Here is an 18,766-nt window from a genome sequence, read left to right as displayed (position 1 = left end):
GCCCTCCAGCCAGGAAGACATATTGATTTGGAGATTTCTGCAGTTCTCTGCTAAACCCAAGTGATTACTTTCACAAGAGGAGAACATTGACTCTGATTTTCTACTTTACATGAATGAGAAGAGTTGAGGGATCAAGATTCATTATGTACTTTACCGAAATGAGAGACTATCACTTTCCCACTAGCAAACTAACTGATCTGCGAAGGTCTGTGAGGTCTTTTCCCCACAGAGGAGGGAAGAATTGGAAACACAGAGTGAGGATTCCCTGAATAGAAAGATGCAAAAGAGAAATGTGACACTTAGATTCATAGCACAGAAGGTCCAGGCTAGGGATTGTTAGGAGAAATGAACAATCAGTGTGCCAAGTCACTTACAGGTAGAGTATGAGATCTTGCTCCCTAAAGATTTACAAGGTGAAAATGCGGGAAATCAAAATCTTCAGTAATATGAATGAATAATCTATTAACTACCTCTCATAATGGGCTAGTAATTGCCTCACTTTTGGTCTGAAAATTGCCTTGAATTAAACTAACCAACCGTAAAGATGTGTTATAAGGGTAAAACTATAAAAATTAAAATACATGCCTTCCCATTACAAGTGAGTTGAATGAAATTGTTATATAGATACTCTGGGATTTCACTTGATTTGATGTTTTAGGGATTAAAATGAATGCATTAGAAGAAATTCTGTGCTTGTTAAATTCCATTTAAAATTACTTTGCTGCTTAATTTTATTGGCCTATTAAGAAATTATCAGATAGTATTTTATAAAATCAGTGTACGCACCTCAAATGCAGTTAACATTTTCTCCACAGATAAACAAGATGCATATTTTCTGCTTCTAGGTTCTCAGAACTTGATAAAATAAAAGTAAAATTGTGTACATAAAAATAGAGTTGTCAACATTGTAGATATTAAAATGTGTGTATATATGTATGTAATATAGGTATTAAATATACATATTAGATAACATTGGAGACTTGGCATTTTGCAGTCTAAAAAGTCCTAGACTCACAGAAAACCATGTTCAAATTCCTGAGATATCATTTTCTCACCGTGTGACCTTGGGTAATACACTGCATATTTCTAAAATCTAGTTTCCCAATCTATGAAATGAAGAGCTGAATTCTTTTAAGTAGTTAAATGATTTAGTGGGAAAACCAAGAAAATGTGCTTAGCATATTGCCTAGCAAGCAGCCATTTCTTGATAATTGTTTGTCAAATATGAAACAAATATAAAACTTGGGGCAAGTAAAACAAAGCCATCCTGACCAGCTTTTTCTATTTTGGGATATGAAACTCCTATGTGTGAGATTTGATGGGCCATGAAAAACTTCACACCTGGAATTATTTCCCCTCTTGACCCTGTTAATGGCTTAGAAGACACCATGTCATACTTTCAGTTGAATTAAGGCAACCAAGCCACATTTTAAAATTCATATGTTCAGTATCTCTAATAGACAGAATATTGGCCTCCATGCCCTAACCTGTAGATATAGCAAAAGGGATTGTGCAGATGTGATGAAATTAAGGACCTTGAGATGGAGAAATTAGATTATCTTGGTAGGACCATTCTAATCCTTAATCAGATAATTTTTCCTTAATCAGAGAATTTTTCCAGGTCAGGTCAGAGAGATGAGACAAAAGATGGAGGAGGAAAGATGCAAAGTATTTATTAAGTTCAACATGCCATTGCTAGCTTTGAAGATGGAGGTCAAATGCAGGCACTGTCTACAAACTGGTAATGGCCTTCAGATGACAGCCAGTAAGAAAACAGGGATCTCAGTCCTGTAACCACAAGGAATCAAATTCTGCTAACAGTATGAATGGATAAGAAACAGATAATACCCCTAGAGTCTCCAGAAAGGAGACTGTGCTTTTAGCCCAGTGACACTCCTATCAGACTTCTGACCTATGGAACGCTAAGATAATAAATTTGTGTTGTTTAAGCTTTACATAGTTAGTAATTTGGCCTCACCCAGAGAGAAGTCTAGTCTTTGACCTCACCTATTACGTAGTAATCTCTAGGTCCCTGGAATGTCCTGTCTGCTAAAAGTGTCTTTGTCTAACAATGTGATTTATTTGGATCACACAGCATGAGTTCCAACCTCTGAAGAAACTAGAGACTAAACATGTAAGCCTGACATCAGGGAGAAGTTGGAGACTTAGAGTCAGCCACCCAGGCAATGTGCTATTGAACCTTAATAAAAACTCTGTATACTAAATCTTTGTGGGTGAGCTTCCCTGGCTGACAATACTTTGTGCGTATTGTCACACATGGTGGCCTGGAAGAGTTAACACCATCCATGACTCAGTGCGACAGGAAGGTCAGAAGCTCTGTGTTTGGACCTCTCACAGACTCTGCTCTATGTGTCTCCTTCTTCGGTTAATTTTAATTTGTATCTTTTCCCCATAATCAATCATTCAGTTAGTAGTGAGTTCTGTGAGTCATCCTAAAGAATTATCAAACCTGAGTGACCATGGGGACCCCCAAATTCGTAGCCAGCTGGTCTGCAGTAAGTGACCCTGGGAAATTCTACACTTGTGGCTGGTGTCTGAAGTGAGGGCAGTCTTGTGGAGACTGTTCCCTCAGACTTGGCAGTTGGGTTAACTCTGCAACTTAGTAAATTTTGTAGTAAGTTGTTTAAGCAGCAATAGAAAAGTAATACAAAAACTAATAATCATAAAAAGGCTAAAACAAATAGTTCACTGGGAGTACCTCACCGTAAGAGGACGGACTTGGAATAGTAAATATCAATGGGGAGATGGGGCTGGAGAAGAGTAGAATAAAGCTGAGGGAACAAAGTGCCAGCCTGAGGGTAGGACCACAGAGGAGAAGTCCACACTGATGCCGAAAACTTGGCCTCTGTGCACCTATGCCAATCAAATCCCAGAGACACAGTTTTGGGTGAAGTAGACAAGAATAGCTTTATCGCGTTGCCAGACCAAGGGGAGCATAGCAGGCTCCTTCCCTTGACAACTGTGTGTCCCAACCTACTAGGATATGGTGAGGAGTTTTATAGCAATAGTTCAAGGGTGGGGTTGCTCGTAAGATTAGGGGTGTGTGCAGGGCCTGCACTCCTTTAATCTGGTCTCAGGCAATCTGGTGAGTTTCTGTGGTTCTTAATCTGGCCTCAGGTGGACTTCCTAAAGAGCTTCTCTTGTTCTTTAATCTGGAATGAAGAATGCTGACATCTTCCATTTGTTGGGAGTTTTAGTTCTGTAAAGAGCTTAGAAGATACTATTATGTATATCCCTTGAGGCAGAACCAGGACTCTGCTCCAAGGCTGCACTATTGTTTCTTGGCTGTTCCTCCCCTATCTCTGCATCCCCTCCCATCTCTGATTAGCAACAGTTTGAATCTGCCCTTTGGGACTCAGGGGAGGTCATGGAGGCTGGAGTCTTTTCACTATAAACAAGAAATGGGGGACATGGAAAGGCTTCCATGCCCCGGTGTCCCATAGTGTCCTGCTCGGTTTCAACACTGGGTAGGGGACAGTGCAGCAGAAGGAGTCATCCTAAGAATATTTAGTGAGGGAACAGAAAGGCTTAAGGGATACTGTCCAATTATATTAGCCATAAGGGAGTTTCTGCCAGCCAAAACAGAGAGTTTACTTCCCAGGCCCTGCTTTACAAGTAGAGGTTTAAGAAGTCTCTCCTGGGTGCAATTACTGGTGAATAAACCTCAGTCCCAATACAGCAAAAGTAACCTGTGCAGCCTCTTTCGAGAAATTCATTTTAAAATGATTTGGTGGTAGGTAAGGGGTTCGTTTTTTGATGTATTGGCTTTCCTAGTATCCTCAGTTCAATTTATTATGCAGCCATCATAGGCCCCAGGATGCTTTTCTGTTGGCCTTGTGACAGTGCTGGATAAATTCCAGTATCAACCATGCAAAATGTTTTCTCTGAGTTTCTATGGATTTAGATCTTCTAAAGAGTTACATTTCCATCTTATTGATTCATATGGAAATATTTCAAACAATCACAAAAGAAAATGTTTCTTCCAAATTCCTCCTTGGCTGAGTTGAACATTTATACAGTGTACAAAGAGCAAAAGGTAAACTTCATGTACATTGGGAACAGGTTGCTTTCCAAGTAACTCAGCCAAAGAGGAAGGATTTCTTGGGTTCACTGGGAAGTGGCCCAGAGCTAATCACTTCAGCACTCCAGATACGGCAACCTTCCTTCTACCACCTCTTATTCACGACACATCCTGATGATTTCATAGCTCAGAAAACCTTGATTCCAGCCCTTGAATGGAGAAACTTGCCACATCACTGCCAAGTTTTCTTTATGCCCCTACTTCTAAGGTGATTGACATCTGCTCACAAAAGTGGGCATCAATTATTAAAATCAGGATAAACACAATGCTGGTTATTACCTGAATCATGCTAGACAAATTTAGAGATAATAGCTTAATCCAACTCTACTCTAACAACCTCTAAAAAATAAAAAAGATATCTTTTAGGATTGGTGAAACAAAATCAAGTAAGACTTTGGGTTTTAGGCAGTCACATCATCCTCTTTTATGAAGTTTTATTGGTTCTTATGGAGACTATTCCTTGTATATTATTTAAGACTTGTTTTCATCCAAATAAAAGGAGTGACAGGCAAGCAACACACTCTCAGCGTATCAAGTGGAAAGTGATAAGGTTACAGAAAAGAAGCAGCACTTGATATTCCAACTTGCACTTGTGAATGTGGCAGTGGATTAGATGTCTAGGTTATTCAGTCTCAAATTCAGTCCAGGCCTGCTTGGGCCACAAAGCAAACCTCAGCAAATTTAAGAAAATTGAAACCATATCAAGGATCTATTCTGACAAAAATGCTATGAGATTAGAAATCAACTACAAGAAAAAAATGCAAAAAACACGACCATGTGGAGGCTGAACAATACTAAACAACAAATGGATCACTGAAGAAATCAAAGAAGAAATCAAAAAATACCTGGAGACAAATTTAAATGAAAACACGATGATTCAAAGCCTATGGGACACAGCAAAAGCGTTCTAAGAGGGAAGTTTATAATGATACAACCTTACCTCAGGACACAAGAAAAATATCAAATAAACAACCTAACCTTGCACTTAAAGCTACTAGAGAAAGAAGAACAAACAAAACCCAAAGTTAGTAGAAGGAAAGAAATAATAAAGATCAGAGCAGAAATACATGAAATAGAGACTAAAAAAATACTTTAGAAAAGATCAATGAAACTAAAAGCTGGTTCTTTGAAAAGATAAACAAAACTGATAAACCTTTAGCCAGATTCATAAAAAAAAAAGAGAGGGCCTAAATCAATAAAATTAGAAATGAAAAAGGAGAAGAGAAGTTACAACTGGCACCACAGAAACACAAAGGATCATGAGAGACTACTACAAGCAACTATATGCCAATAAAATGGACAACCTCGAAGAAATGGACAAATTCTTAGAAAGGAGCAATCTCCCAAGACTGACCCATCAATAAACATGAATAGTCTAGGGCTGCTTTGGGAACAACTCTATGGCTTTGGAATTACCATCTGTTATTACATGGTTATGCCAGAAGGGCCCATGCTCTGAAATTGCTGTCAAAAATGAATTTGACTCAACCAGTCTTTTTCATTTTCTCATTCTTCTGGGACTTAGGGAAAGGAAATACTATAAAGAGGAGTTTTGAAAGCAGTTGGCCCTTTCAGGCCAAATAGGAAGCACTACTGACAAAGTATTAAATCTTAGTCAATACAGGATCCCCATGCATCATATGGGGTCCTATGCTTTCCTCTAAAGGGAGGAGGTAAAAAATCATTGGCCAAAACGAGGTCCAATATGTCTGCTGGTTTCCTAAGACCACTAGTTAAGCAAGACAATCTCCATACCCTTTTTAGAGCTGTTGACGTTTCCATGAAAAGGTTCCTACAGAAAACAGCCAGATTCCCAACGTTCTCCAGAGATATGCAAGGGATTTTGTCTCTACAGATCCTTACCTATTTCAACTCCAACATCCCACAAAAACTGACCTGTGTTGGGATGGCTTGTACGTGGTGAATTTCTGTCATTCCCCCTCCTATATCCACAACCATCATTGCTACTCAGTAGAGCACAACTGCTCTCAGAGCCCTTCTCAAAATAGTACTCTGTCTTTTTTACCTGTCTTGAGATCCCGGAACAAAATAAAGGCCTTAGTGAGCAATTTACTCAATACATCGTGTTCTGTTTTAGCTATGGCTATCTAGACCACTTTGGGAGTCCTCCTGACTCTTTTTAAAAACAGTGGCTGTAAGAATTAATACAATTTCTAAATGGAGACTCACAAACTCTCCACAAGTGGTGTAGGCACTTGTCAGTATCAATTTCATATTTTACCAAGAAGGATTTGATTAGATGTCATCTCAGAGTCAAGGACAACTATATTCTTCCTCTGTTGAGGATCAGAGGAGGCAGAGTGTAGAGGTGGTGATCTCACATTTTATGCTTGGTGGGTCAAGTGTGCTAAGAAACCAGGTGAAGGAAAAAGCTACTGACTTATGGGTGAGAACCTGGACACTCTGACTCTCACTGTCTATGACAACTCACTCTGTCTCATCTCTCATACCTGCTCACTAAGGCTTTTATTCCTGCTTATAAAATGGCTCTCAAATTCATCCCTCTTTGCCCACTGCCTAATAATCCTTCTGACTAAGAGACTGTATCAACCTCTTATTTGGTTACTCTTAGCTGCAATTTCTATCATCCTCTGCCGGCCAGTCAAACAGCTGAAGCACATTCAAATCCTCTGAAGTATGTCACCTTTTAATTTGTATGCAAACTCCTAAACCCGGCAAATAAGGTCTTCTAAATTCTGGCCTTCATCTCTCAGCTCTATTTCATGCTCTCATTCTAATTCTTATCCAAAGTTATTTACTGCCCCTATACACATTGTGCCCTTGGGACTTTCCCTCTGCTATTTCCGTTCCTAAAATTGCTCCCTTCTTTCTTCCTTTCTAACACCCAAATACTATGCTTGGATCCAGATCAAACTCTGGCTTGACCACGAAGCATTCCCTGATCCTCTGTCCTGGGACTGCTCACTCCTTCCCCTGTGCTCTCTTAGCAAATCAGACTGCATTTTTCGTATAGTCTTGATCACACTCTCCTTTATTTTATCATTCACTACCTTGTGAACTAAGAGAATATAAAATTATTATCTGATATAACTCAAGATCTGTCACTGCATGCGTACAAGACTGGCACATGATACAAACACAATAAATATTGCATAATTCACCCTGATGCTCTAGCTTTCCCATTTTGCTACCTGTGTGTTTATTTACAGAGGTTTTATGGGGTGGTGGTGAAGAGTTCAGCCGCTGGGAGCCAAACTATCTGGATTTGAATCTTGGCTCTGTCCCCTAATATCTGTGTGATCTTAGGGAAGTTACTCCATGAGGATAATAAAGACCTCACATGGTCATCACAAGAATTAAATGAGCTGATATGAGTAAAACATTTAGAACAGTGCCTGGTACACTCTTCAATATTCAATAAAGGTCACAAGTTCACTTAGCTAAACTCTCCCTCAAGCCTGTGATCATTGACTAACAAAGGGCAGGGTGGCATGCTGTGCAGAGCTTTTGTTCAGAATGAGTCCTGGAGCGAAGGGGTCTGGACCAGAAAAGGTCTAGCAGATTCTGCAGTCTTGGAAAACAATGAGCCAGGATGACAGAGTCCACTAAGACAGAAAGGAGTAGGCAGGTCTGAATGAGCAGAAACCAGAGACCAGGAGGTCAGAGTCTGCAAGGGTGGCTCCATGAGCAGCTTGGAAAGCGCCTAGTCCTAGGGCAGAGGTGGCTTGCTGTCTGCTCCACATTTGCTTTCCCTTCCAGGAGCAGGCAGACCTGGAAACTCAGGCAAATAACAGAGCTAGAGAAAACCAAAGGCCTTCATCTGACCGTAGCCCTGTGGAGGCAAACACAAAGATCCAGCCCATCTCATGCAGATATAACCAGAGGATATGCAGTTCACACAGCCCCTGGGTTAATCCCTTTACAGACAAATCAGTGACCAACTCAATCTACATTAGGTTAATCCTTTTTTTTTGTTTTGTTATGCTGTACGCGGGCCTCTCACCGCTGCGGCCCCTCCCGCCGCGGAGCACGGGCTCCGGACACGCAGGCCCAGCGGCCACGACCCACGGGCCCAGCCGCTCCGCGGCACGTGGGGCCCCCCTGGACCGGGGCATGAACCCGAACCCCCCGCATCGGCAGGCGGACTCCCAACCACTGCGCCACCAGGGAAGCCCAGGTTAATCCTTTTTTTAACCTCCAAATTTATAGGTCATCAGTCTAGACAAGGTATGAGCTGTGAGAATGCAATACAAAATGGCAATCCACGGCAATCCACATCCTTTAGTGCCTAACTCATTTTCTCCTCATAAAACATTCAAAGCATTTTACATTATTACTTTATGCCTGAGTCATAATATTGTTAAATCTTACAAAAATCATTTCAGTGTTAATTCCCCTGACTCAGCTTTCTTAAATATTCTTCCTCAGAAGTTGTATATAATTTAACCAGAAAAGGTGTTTTTTGTTGTTGCTGTTGTTGTTTTTAACCAACTGAAGTAATCAGAAAACAGATGAAGTAAGGAAAATAAAATAACTGCTAGGTGAATGCAGGGTTTGGAGTTGGGAGCTATGAGCTTCACTCACTCATTACGTTGCTATAAAATGACCATTTGACCTGGCCCTTTGCCCCACCAGATATCCCTACCATCTACCACAGGCTGAGCCGTGCCATATGCCACCAAATGAAATTATCGTTTTTATTATTCTCTCATCAACAACAATGACCAATCAATCCAGAGTGAGCAAAAGTCATGTTAAAGGCAACTCCAATATAACATATCAAAGCAAAAGCATTTTGTCTTTATTCAGAGTCCATTTATCTCTCAAAGGAGCTGATTCAGGTGCTAGGCAGCTCAGCGAGGTATGGAACAGTCAGGAACCCATACCCACAACCACCGGCCGTGCCACCTACAAAGAGGAGTTGGAGCCTGAGCAGCAGGAGGCCCATGAGAACATGGAGCCAACAGGAGCTGGTCCAGAAGTTCAGGGGCTGCAGGAGGCACAGAGGCAGGGCATGGATGATCATTTTTCTGAGAATACAGCCTATAAACTTCTCATGATTCTCAGAAAAGACCATGACTTGAAAAGGATTAAGTCATCATCCCAGATCAAAGAGACATCTTCCCAGAGGATGGTCCTGGAATAGCATTTTAATGATTTAAAGGGAGCCCTTAGGAAGCTCCAGTTTGAGCGGTTGGTCTTTTGCAAGAAGTAGACACCAATGAACAGAGTAGTAAGCCACTAGATGATTCCAGAAGTCAAAGAGCATGGAACTAACCCTGTAGAGGACAGTCCAAGAAAGAGAGACTGCCATTCTTGGTGGTGTATAAGAGCAGAGTGAGAAGCTGCAGAGCTTTACCAAAAGAGCCTCACACATTCAGTTGGACAGACTACCAGAAGTGCCTTTACTGGATGATGTACGATGGCAACTTCCTAGTTGAATGACTCAGTTCTTAACATAGTGAAAAACTACATTTTAAACCATGGAACAGCAGCATCTCACCCACCAGTGCAGATACAAGAAAAAAATAGAAAAACCTGGTGGCATGAGTGTACAATGATGTAAGATGGATGATGAGTTTAGTGCCCAAGATGGCAGGCTCCAGTCCCATAAATGTACTTCAAATCATTTTGAGGATGTATATGCAGCGCTGAAATGAACTTCATAGCATTGCTCTTAGAACCCAATTATCACTTCTGGTGGAGGAGATGGCTTCCAGGAATGGAGTCCTTGAAGCATCCCCCAAATAGGTCATCTCACATTGGTGCCTTATGAGTGGAAAGATGGCCTTGAAGGGCACTGTCTGAGCAATAGAAGAAGTAGAACACTCCAGAAAGATTCTGAATCCAACTCCAGCACCCCAAATTATTTCTGTGGACAGACATTAACATTTGGAGTTGAAACTGAGAGACAATTGGATGGGAGAGACATTATAGGAGTGTGGGCAGATCATAGAATGAATGAGAGTCTCTGCAGAAGCATCAGACAGTGTGCATTAGTGCAAGCAGTGCCATTTTTGAAAATGGAAAAGAAATGACTAATCAGTTACCTGCAGTTACTCCTGGGAAAGGTGGCTGATAAAACTGTCACATTTGACATTGAAACTGTGACTCTAGGAACCATCAAAATAACAAAGGCAGAAACTTCAAGCTTCAAATAATTATTAGCTTGAACAACAGAGAAGTGTTTGTTGACTGCTTACTTGATGAATCATTCAGATCTCTTTATGTTGGATGTTAATTTTTCCAACCTGAATGGAAAGTGCTAGTGTTTTAGATTCTTGGATAACTAGCTTTGGTCTGCAGGGTTTTAGGGCAGCTGTTCTTAACCTGGTTTAGTTGTAATTGATACAAATAGTAGGATTCAATCTCTTGGGCTATTGGAAATGGAAAATACTTACTGGATTCATTTTGGAATATTTTAGCAATAAGATACTTAAATGTTGTAGACAAAACCATAATGCAGTCAATTTTATTTTTAGGATAGTGTTCATTAAAATATCGTATCACAATAAAAATTGAATTGACTTTAAAAGTACCCATGTATAAAAAGGGCTATACCCTTCTACTGTGCTTCTTTTTAAAATTGGTTATTAGAATGGAAAAAGTCAATGTAACATCATTTGATTAAATCTCCATATTTTAAGGATCCAAGACCATATAAAGCTTAGAATAAAACAACAGGAATAGACGTAAAGAAGCCAGAGTTTGGTAATATATATTCATCATGTGCTCTCCACATAAGTGTGTTGAGTGTGCTCTCCATATTCAGGTGTTTTGTAAGTACTGTTGACTTTTATCTTGGGTTCAGTAAAACTTTAAGTTCTAAAAGCATTACAATTTTTGCATATTTTTAAATGCCTGACAAAACATCTGAAATAATCAAAGAATTTTCTTTTGCTATTTCTATGCAATGTGATTCAAGATAGTCTAAAGGATTTTTATAGGGCAAAACTACTATGGAAGTGATATGTACAGCAGTGTTAGCCATTTTATGTGTATGTCACGTGCACATGTGCTTATCCAGCCTCAGTGACATGCTTGCACTATTTTTAGGTTACGATTTGCAGTCCAGTTTAATGTCAATTTGACGAATGATATTTTAGTTGAATAAACAAGCACCATGGGGGAAAAAGAAATGGAGGAAAGATACAGGCTCTTAATTGCCTGGCTCAGAAGACACACCAACCACTTCTGCTCACAGTCCACTGGGCAATCTAGCCACATGACTCTAACTTAGATATTTTTTGAAAATTGAAACGTGTGTAATATATTTGAAGCATTTATTTCATGTATAGAAACGGTGGTCTTCGTTTACTAGGCCAGTCTACAGAAGTTTCTTTTCAACGGGATTTTTTTTCCTTTTCACTTGTACGAATACAGAAGTATTTTGAAAAGCAAGTTTAATTTTTTTAAGACATTCCCACCAACAGTGGAAGAGGGTTCACTTTTCTTCACACCCTCTCCAGCATTTATTGTTTTTAGATTTTTTGATAATGGCCATTATGACTGGTGTGTGGTCATACCTAATTGTAGTTTTCATTTGCATTTCTCTAATGATTAGTGATGTTGAGCATCATTTCATGTGTTTGTTGGCAATCTGTATATCTTCTTTGGAGAAATTTCTATTTAGGTCTTCTGCCCATTTTTGGATTGGGTTGTTTGTTATTTTGATATTGAGCTGCATGAGCTGCTTGTAAATTTTGGAGATTAACCCTCTGTCAGTTGCTTCATTTGCAAATATTTTCTCCCATTCTGAGGGTTGTCTTTTCGTCTTGTTTGTGTTTTCCTTTGCTGTGCAAAAGATTTTAAGTTTCATTAGGTCCCATTTGTTTACTTTTGTTTTTATTTCCATTTCTTTAGGAGGTGGGTCAAAAAGGATGTTGCTGTGATTTATGCCATACAGTGTTCTGCCTATGTTTTCTTCTAAGAGTTTGGAAGTGTCTGGCCTTACATTTAGGTCTTTTATCCATTTTGAGTTTATTTTTGTGTATGGTGTTAGGGAGTGTTCTAATTTCATTCTTTTACTTGTAGCTGTCCAGTTTTCCAAGCACCACTTATTGAAGAGGCTGTCTTTTCTCCATTGTATATTCTTGCCTCCTTTATCAAAAATAAGGTGACCATATGTGTGTGGGTTTATCTCTGGGTTTTCTTTCTTTTTTTTTTTACATATTTATTGGAGTATAATTGCTTCACAATGGTGTGTTATAACACCTGCTTTATAACAAAGTGAATCAGTTATACATATGTTCCCATATCTCTTCCCTCTTGTGTCTCCCTCCCTCCAACCCTCCCTATCCCACCCCTCCAGGCGGTCACAAAGCACTGAGCTGATCTCCCTGTGCTATGCGGCTGCATAGCACTAGCTATCTACCTTACGTTTGGTAGTGTATATATGTCCATGCCTCTCTCTCGCTTTGTCACAGCTTACCCTTTCCCTTCCCCATATCCTCAAGTCCATTCTCTAGTAGGTCTGTGTCTTTATTCCTGTCTTACCCCTAGGTTGTTCATGACATTTTCTTTTTTCTTAAATTCCATATATATGTGTTGGCATACGGTATTTGTCTTTCTCTTTCTGACTTACTTCACTCTATCTCTGGGTTTTCTATCCTGTTCCATTGATCTATATATCTGTTTTGGTGCCAGGGCCATACTGTCTTGATTACTGTAGGTTTGTAGTATAGTCTGAAGTCCAGGAGCCTGATTCCTCCAGCTCTGTTTTTCTTTCTCAATATTGCTTTGGCTATTCAGGGTCTTTTGTGTTTCCATACAAATTGTGAAATTTTTTGTTTTAGTTCTGTGAAAAATGACATTTGTAGTTTGATAAGGATTGCATTGAATCTGTAGATTGATTTGGATAGTATAGTCATTTTCACAATGTTGATTCTTCCAATCCAAGAACATGGTATATCTCTCCATCTGTTTGTATCATCTTTAATTTCTTTCTTCAATGTCTTATAGCTTTCTGCATACAGGTCTTTTGTCTCCTTAGGTAGGTTTATTCCTGAGTATTTTATTCTTTTTGTTGCAGTGCTAAATGGGAGTGTTTCCTTAATTTCTCTTTCAGATTTTTCATCATTAGTGTATAAAAATGCAAGAGATTTCTATGCATTGATTTTGTATCTGCTACTTTACCAAATTCATTGATTAGCTCTAGTAGTTTTCTGGTAGCAACTTTAGGATTCCTTATGTATAGTATCGTGTCATTTGCAAACAGTGACAGCTTTACTTCTTCTTTTCCAATTTGGATTCCTTTTATTTCTTTTACTTCTCTGATTGCTGTGGCTAAAGCTTCCAAATCTATGTTGAGTAATATTGGTGAGAGTGGACACCCTTGTCTTGTTCCTGATCTTAGAGGAAAAGGTTTCAATTTTTCACCATTAAGAACGATGTTGGTTGTGGGTTTGTCATATATGGCCTTTATTATGTTGAGGTAAGTTTGCTCTATGCCTAATTTCTGGAGGGTTTTTATCATAAATCTGTGTTGAATTTTGTCGAAAGCTTTTTCTCATCTATTGAGATGATCATATGGTGTTTCCCCTTCAATTTGTTAATATGGTTTATCACATTGATTGATTTGCATATATTGAAGAATCCTTACAATGTAAATTGACACAGCCACTATGGAGAACAGTGTGGAGGTCCCTTAAAAAACTAAAAATAGAACTACCATACAGCCCAGCAATCCCACTACTGGGCATATACCCTGAGAAAACCATAACTCAAAAAGAGTCATGTACCACAATGTGCATTGCAGCTCTATTTAAAATAGCCAGGACATGGAAGCAACCTAAGTGTCCATCGACAGCTGAATGGATAAAGAAGATGTGGCACATATATCCAATGGAATATTACTCAGCCATAAAAAGAAACGAAATTGAGTTATTTGTAGTGAGGTGGATGGACTTAGAGTCTGTCATACAGAGTGAAGTACGTCAGAAAGAGAAAAACAAATACCATATGCTAACACATATATATGGAATCTAAAAGAAAAAAAAATGATTCTGAAGAACCTAGGAGTAAGACAGGAATAAAGAAGCAGATGTAGAGAATGGAATTGATGTCACTAGGAGGGGACAGTTTACCTGAGACGAAGTGAGAGAGTGGCCTGGACTCTCTCTATATACACTACCAAATATAAAATAGATAGCTAGTGGGAAGCAGCTGTGTAGCACAGGGAGATCAGCTCCATGCTTTGTGACCACCTAGAGGGAGAGGATAGGGAAGGTGGGAGGGAGACACAAGAGGGAGGGGATATGGGGATATATGTATACATAAAGCTGATTCACTTTGTCATACCACAGAAACTAACACATTGTAAAGCAATTATACTCCAATAAAGGTGTTAAAAAAAATGCTGGAGAGGGTGTGGAGAAAAGAGAATCCTCCTACACTGTTGGTGGGAATGTAGATTGGTGCAGCCACTATGGAAAACAGTATGGAGTTTCCTTTAAAAACTAGAAATAGAGCTACCATATGATCCAGCAAGCCCACTCCTGGGCATATATCCAGAAAAGATGAAAACTCTAATTCAAAAAGATATATGCACCCCAATGTTCATAGCAGCACTATTTACAATAGCCAAGACATGGAAACAATCCAAGTGCCCATCAACAGACAATTGGTTTAAGAAGATATAATATATATATACATGGAATATTACTCAGCCATAAAAAGGATGAAATGCTGCCATTTGCAGCAACATGGATGGACCTAGAGATTATACTAAGTAAGTCAGACAGAGAAAGACAAATATTGTATTCTATTACTTACATGTGGAATCTAAAAACTAATACAAATGCATCTATATACAAAACAGAAACAATCTCACAGACATAGAAAATAAACTAAAAAAATAAGAATAAAAAAAACAGTTTACTCTCACTATTAATTGGGGAAGTGCAAACAAAAATGAAATATTACTTTTGTCTTCGAGATAAAAGTTTCTTAATGTAGAATGATGGCAAAAATAGGGGGTAATCGCTGCTCTTATGTAATGATCCAGTCACTTGGAGGGAGATTGAGGAGAATCTATTAAAGTGAAAGTTCCAAAGCAAAATTAGGTACATACATACAATAAAATATTATTCAACCTTAAAAAGGAAGGAAATTCTGACAAATGCTACAACATAGTTGAACACTGAAGACATTATGACAAGTGAGATAAGCCAATAACAAAAGGACAAATTCTGTATGATTCCACCCAAACAAGGTACTTAGAGTAGTCAAATTCAGAGTCAGAAAATAGAATGGTGTTGGTCTCGGGATTAGGGTAGGGGAAAATGGATTTAATGTGTAATAGGTACAGAGTTTCAATTTTGCAAGATTAAAAAATTTCTGTGGATAGATTGCGGTGATGATTGCACAGTATGTGAATGAACTTAATGCTACTGAAAATGGTTAAAATTGTAAATTTTATGTTGTGTATATTTTACCACATTTTTTAAATAATATTTTTTTAATAAAATAAAATGAAAGCTTTAAAAAAATTTTTTTAAACTATTTGAGGTTTCAAATTCCCTGTTACATAATCATCACCTTTTTCCCTTGCATTATTTTACACATAAATAAGTTGTCTTTCTTTGTTTAGGGAATAAGCTTAAGAAGGTTTCATTAGGTTAAGAAGATGTGCTGGAATATAGTTGTCTTGTTCAGCTATCTGAAACAAAATAAAAAACTAAAAGTAATTTTTTTTTAAAAAGCTGCATGACCCCACATAGAGAACAGAGTTGTGGTTGCTAAGGGGAGAGGGGTTGGGGAAGGGGTGGACTGGGTATTTGGGATTAGTAAATGCAAACTCATATACAGAATAAATAAACAGCAAGGTCTTACTGTGTAGTACAGTGAATTATATTCAATATCTTGTGATAAATCATAATGGAACAGAATATGAGAAAGAATATTTATATATGTATAACTGAATCACTGCTGTACAGCAGAAATTAACACAATAAAATAATTGTGTTAATTGTTTTATTGTGTTAACACAATAAAATATTACTTCAATAAAACAATTTTTAATACTTTAACTTTAATAATCATTAAGGTATATATAATTATAACTTTAGCAACTGTACATTTTGATGTTTGTCAGAAATGAATTTTACATAACAAAAAGGAAGAAGCTGCCAGGGCAGCAAAATTGCAGTCTCTACCCCAGGTAGCAGACATTGCGTTCTTTTTTTTTTTTTTTTTTCACACACACACACTGTATTTTATTTTTAGAAGAGATAAATAAACTGACACCAAGCATTGTAAATGGGTGACCACAACAAAAGCAACAATGGTTGCAATTACCAAACACAAAACACACTCATACTATGTCATAATATTGACATTCAGTACAGTAATCCTCCACTGTAACAGCTCCTTTACTTTGCAGGAAAAATTGATCTGTATATTTTTTGTCTCTGAGTCCTTGTGGGATATATTTTTTTTATTCAAACAGAAAGTCACAAAAATTATAATCATCCTCATCAGTTCACTCAGTCCCATGTAATTAATTTTTTTTATCTTGATCTTTTGTTAGCACTTTTATGAATTCATCAGTTTTCCATTAGAGTTCTGAAAATGCTTATCCATTCAGTTCAGCAATATAGTCAGTTACCAGAAACCTGTACTTGTCAGAGTCTTTTCCATGAATTCCTTGAAGATGAAACCCTTTTAAAGGAACATATTTGCAAAAACATCAGAGTATACCCAGAACTGTCTGTAAATGACGAAAGACTTAAAAATGACCATGGTTAAAGATTTGATGAAAGTTCATAATAATGCAATTGACAAGGAAATTTAGTTATTTCTGAGATATACATTTTAAAGTAATAACTAGAATTATGACTTATAACATTAGACCAGAACATATAAGATTTTTAGAAATTTCATTTAATGTCTGAAACATTTATATTAACCTATTTCCATACAAATAACCCAAAGAAAGTTAATTATTCATTGTTTTTTTTTTTTGTCTGTTTGTTTGTTTCTTTATACTGCAGGTTCTTATTAGTCATCAATTTTATACACATCAGTGTATATATGTCAATCTCAATCACCCAATTCAGCACACCACCATCTCCACCCCACCACAGTTTTCCTCCCTTGGCGTCCATAAGTTTATTCTCTACATCTGTGCTCAACTTCTGCCCTGCAAACTGGTTCTTCTGTACCATTTATCTAGGTTCCACATACATGCATTAATATACGATATTTGTTTTTCTCTTTCTGACATACTTCATTCTGTATAACAGTCTCTAGATCTATCCATGTCTCAACAAATGACTCAATTTCGTTTCTTTTTATGGCTAATATTCCATTGTATACATGTACCACAACTTCTTTATCCATTCGTCTGTCGATGGGCTATTGAAAAGAGTGCTTCAATGAATGTTGGGGTGTATGTGGCTTTTTGAATTATGGTTTTCACTGGGTATATGCCTAGTAGTGGGATTTCTGGATCATATGGTAATTGTATTTTTAGTTTTTTAAGGAACCTCCATACTGTTCTCCATAGTGGCTGTATCAATTTAACTTCCCACCAACAGTGCAAGAGGGTCCCCTTTTCTCCACACCCTCTCTAGCATTTGTTGTTTGTAGATTTTCTGATGATGCCCATTCTAACTGGTGTGAGGTGATACCTCTTTGTAGTTTTGATTTACATTTCTCTAATAATTAGTGATGTTGAGCAGCTTTTCATGTGCTTCTTGGTCATCTGTAAGTCTTCTTTGGAGAAATGTCTATATAGGTCTTCTGCCCATTTTTGGATTGGGTTGTTTGTTTCTTTAATATTGAGCTGCATGAGCAGTTTATATATTTTGGAGATTAATCCTTTGTCCGTTGATTAGTTTGCAAATATTTTCAAAATATTATTACTTCAATAATAATTATTATTTATTATTATTTCAATAAAATAATTAGAAAAAAAAAGCTGCTTGACCCATAGACCTCCCATTTCCCAGTCCTGCCCTGTCCCTCTAGCCTCTCATTTGTGTACATTCAAACCATCTTTCTTACTCTCTTTCTCTCTCCCCCTCCTTCTGTTTGCCAGTTATGACCTCACTTATTCATACTGAACAGTGTTACCAATTATATTTGTGCTGGAGGAGTATTAGAGTGATCCAGTCTGAGGTACTAACAGTATGAGTGAGACAGGAAAATTTGTCGAATAATGCTGAAAAATATTGCTGAGCACTTTAAGGAATATAAAAGTAGTATGAGTCAAGAAATGGCCCAACCCTCATTCTGGTTTGACAGAGTGCCAAAGTACTCAGAATAGTACTTTACTGTTAAATGCAGTATAATGTATTTAAAGGAAACTTGTGTGTTCTGAGATATAAATGCTTCAAGTATTCAAAATAAAAGAGGTCTAGTGATGACTGTAATTATCAAGGAAGGTTGCCTAGAATGGTAGTACAAGGTTTTAAGGCCAGGCAGCTCTATATTGGAGAGAGCTCTGAATAGCAAAAAGAAGAACTGAAATATTTAAGGGTGGAAAATAAACCACTGTGTGGGACTTTTGTTTATTTTTTTCCATGTGTTTAGAGCAGGGTTATGATATAATAAAATCAGTTCTTTTATAATATTTTTCTGAACAAATGTATGAACATCTGCCCAATGGATGCAATGCTATTATTTCTTAAAATTAGAGGATCACAGCATACCACAGCTGAGAAAGACTTAAAGACTACT

General features: G+C 37.9%; 1 pseudogene; it reads left to right on the top strand.

The window, feature by feature from the left end:
* The first annotated feature begins 8,804 nt into the window (after positions 1–8,804).
* LOC136133518 (cytokine receptor-like factor 3 pseudogene) lies at positions 8,805–10,361 on the top strand (annotated as a pseudogene).
* The last annotated feature ends 8,405 nt before the right edge of the window (positions 10,362–18,766 follow it).

This window comes from Phocoena phocoena, chromosome 14 (assembly GCF_963924675.1).
Source record: "Phocoena phocoena chromosome 14, mPhoPho1.1, whole genome shotgun sequence".
Classification (NCBI taxonomy): Eukaryota; Metazoa; Chordata; class Mammalia; order Artiodactyla; family Phocoenidae; genus Phocoena; species Phocoena phocoena.
Note: the sequence above shows the minus strand (reverse complement) of the source record. Positions and strands in the feature narration are given on the sequence as shown.